Below are 3,403 nucleotides of genomic sequence, written 5' to 3'. Positions count from 1 at the left end.
TGGAGTAAGTGTGTTCAACCTGCAGCCCACAGGCAGCATGTGGCCCTGGATAGCTAGTAAGGCAGCCCACAAGGTAAATAAGAGACAGGAGGTAAGTCATGGGTGAATTCCATCAGGTTCTGACAGGTTCTGGAGAACCGGTAGCAGAAATTTTGAGCAGTTCGGAGAACCGGCAAATACCATCTCTGGCTGGCCCTAAAGTGGGGTGGGAATGGAGATTTTGCAGTATCCTTCCCCTAGAGTGGGGTTGGAATGGAGATTTTGCAGTATCCTTCCCCCAAGAGGGGAGGGAATGGGGATTTTGCAGTATCCTTCCCCTGGAGTGGGGTGGGAATGGAGATTTTGCAATATCCTTCCCCCAGGATTGGGGAGAGAATGGGGATTTTGCAGTATCCTTTCTCTGGAGTGGAGTGGGAATGGAGATTTTGCAGTACCCTTCCCCTGGAGTGGATTGGGAATGGAGATTTTGCAGTATCCTTTCTCTGGAGTGGGGAGGGAATGGGGATTTTGCAGTACCCTTCCCCTGGAGTGGAGTGGGAATGGAGATTTTGCAGTATCCTTCCCCTGGAGTGAGGTGGGAATCGAGATTTTGCAGTAGCCATCCCGTGCCACGCCCACAGAACCGGTAGTATAAAAAAAAATTGAATTCCACCACTGGACAACTGGACTATTTTTTTTTTCTTCTTGAGGAAGAAGAAGACATTTTGCTTCTCAGCCAAGAGGCTTCATCAGTTCTGACTGGATGGGGGGGTGGGGGTGGGATGGAAGAATTTAGTTCTGACAGTTGAGGGAGGATAAGAGTGCTAATGATCAGATAGTTATAGTTTATAGTTATAGTTTATTTGACTTGTATACCGCCCTACTCCCGAAGGACTCAGGGCGGTGAACAGCCAACAATAAAATACATAAATACACAAAATTTAAAAACCCGATAAAATCAAATTAAATTATTTGGCCCAGACAAATTAAAATACCCCAATAATTTAAAAACAGATTAAAATTTACATATTTAAAAAGGGAAGAGATTAGGCCAAGCCCGCTTGATGGAATAAAAAGGTCTTCACAGCACGGCGGAAGGAGCGCAGATCCGGGATCCTCCGTATCTCCAGGGGGAGCTCATTCCAGATGGTAGGTGCCCCCACAGAGAAGGCTCTCCCCCTAGGGGCCGCCAGTCGACACTGTTTGGCTGACGGCACCCGGAGGAGTCCCTCTCTATGAGAGCGTACTGGCCGGTGGGAGGCTATTGGTGGTAGTAGGCGGTCCCGTAAATATGACTGCAAAGATGACTGCAAAGAAATATAATCCTTTAATTCCCCACCACCACCATCCCGTCAGAACTAAATCCTTCCATCCCTCCACCATCCCATCAGAACGGATGAAGCTTCTTGGATGAGAAGTGAAATGTCTTCTTCTTCCTCAAGGGGGAAAAAAAGGAAAAAAAAAACCCAGTCCAGTTGCCTTTTGAAAAAACAACTTTGAGATAGCCATGATCTGGATGACTGAGAATCTCCATAGACAAAGTCACAAACAGACACAGCAACAATAGCATCCCTAGAAGCTTCTAGGAGACATATGGAGGAACTTCAGCATCCCAGCATGTTCTGCTCACCCATTGGCCTCCTGTGAGTCAGCTTCTGAGGTTATACCAATAACATGATTAATATCTGACAAGAACAGTGATATGCCCATATTGGAGAGAATCTACAACATATGAATTGGTTCTTGGGCTCATTGGTTTCCATGGATACAGAGGCCTGTAGGCCCTGGTGTGCTAAGATACTGTTTTGTCAAACTTCCTCCCTAGACGTATCACTTGGCACCATCCTTACTATGTTTTCGGTATCCTGCTAAGTCCAACCTGCTATCCTGAGCTTTTCGTGGTAACACCAATAACATTAAAATCTGCTTTGTGGGTTATTTTGATTCTGACATATTCTGTTTCCCTAAATTGAGTTAGACCTCTATAGAGGAAGAAAGAAGAGGAGGAGGGGGTGGTGTTAATGTAGCTGAAAGAATAAGAACTAGATTGATTTGGACTGAATATGTTTCTCCCCCCCCCCTTTTCTTTTTCTTTTTTTTTTTTGAAAGCAAATTTCATGAGCAGACTAGAACTGTGGCTGAGCGGCAACTGGGAATACCTTTCCCGATGCAGAAAGTAAGTATTCATGAGTTAAACCAAAATATTATATGACTCAAGGTTTCTGTTTCAAATGCGTTTCAATTATTTTGCAGATATTAAGGGTCGGCATGGTAATTAAACCAACCTGCTTTAGGGAGCCCAGATGCAAAACAAAAATTACTATGACAATGACATTCTGTGAAAACTGGTATTCGCTGCTATTCTCTTTTTTTTTTTACTGGTAAATGTCTAAAAGCTTTGCCCATTTTTTTTTTTTACAGCTATTCAGGGAATGGGATGGGACAGGATGGGACAAAATGAAATGAAGTGAAAAAGAACGCAATGAAGTGTCTCTGAAAAAGACATCCCTAACTCAACAAAAACATTCCACAGTCCATAGAAACTCGAATGGATATCTTTCTTAAACTTAAATATTCTGTAATAATATCATTGCAGAATAACACGTACGGGGAGGGAGATCTCTAGGCTTCCTTCAGCCTCTCCCCAAAACTGAGATTCAGATACAATCAGCCTCTTTCACACAGACAAACTTTCTCTCAAAGGCTCACAAGAAACTGAATTGATTGATTGACTGACTGACTGACTGGTTGATTAAATGCCATCAAGTTGGTGTTGACTCTTAATAAATGGCAAGATTTTTTTTCCCATGACAGTACCCCCATCGTCACAGCAACTGAGTCCAATCACCGTGGTTATCCTCTTCTTTTCTTTCCTTCCACTTTTCCTAGCTTTACAGCCTTCTCCAAAGAGCTGGGCCTTTATATCATGTATCCAAAGTTGCATCATCTGAGCCTGGCCATTTATGGAGACCAAACTAAGGAAGATAATATTTTTTTAGCATATTTGGGGCTGCTTAAACCCAAATGTTGAAAGATTAATGTTATTGTAATGTATTTCGATGTTATAAAAACCTTCCCCTTCTGACTTCACATCCAATTTGGTGTTTTCAAATGCTTAATGTTTTATCAACATGATACATTAGCAAGTTCCTGTGAGAGATCTCACAAAGATCGATGGTTCGTTGAGGGCGCTTCCAAGAAAAGGCAGCATGCAAGGATGCAATCAAGTTGAATCTTTATTTAGGAATAAAGTAGAGAAAATGAGATCCCTGGCATGGAGGCATCCATGCCTGGATTGAGCCCATGGATCAGTCCCGCAGAAAGCTAGAACAAGAGCCAAAGAGCAGCCCCTGTGCAGGGGTTCTTATAGGGGCCCCTGGCCCCTCCCTTACCAATGTGTGTGAGGGGGCCGGAGGGCCATTAA

At 43.5% G+C, this 3,403-nt stretch overlaps 1 long non-coding RNA gene across 1 annotated transcript; it reads left to right on the top strand.

The window, feature by feature from the left end:
• Window positions 1-1,768: 1,768 nt before the first annotated feature.
• Window positions 1,769-3,074, top strand: LOC117674532 (uncharacterized). Its single transcript, XR_004593893.2, has 3 exons — window positions 1,769-1,880; window positions 2,089-2,155; window positions 2,869-3,074. It is a non-coding gene; the product is annotated as an uncharacterized LOC117674532 (long non-coding RNA).
• The last annotated feature ends 329 nt before the right edge of the window (window positions 3,075-3,403 follow it).

This window comes from Pantherophis guttatus, chromosome 13 (assembly GCF_059756535.1).
Source record: "Pantherophis guttatus breed Tessera chromosome 13, ASM5975653v1, whole genome shotgun sequence".
NCBI classification, from domain to species: domain Eukaryota; kingdom Metazoa; phylum Chordata; class Lepidosauria; order Squamata; family Colubridae; genus Pantherophis; species Pantherophis guttatus.
Note: the sequence above shows the minus strand (reverse complement) of the source record. Positions and strands in the feature narration are given on the sequence as shown.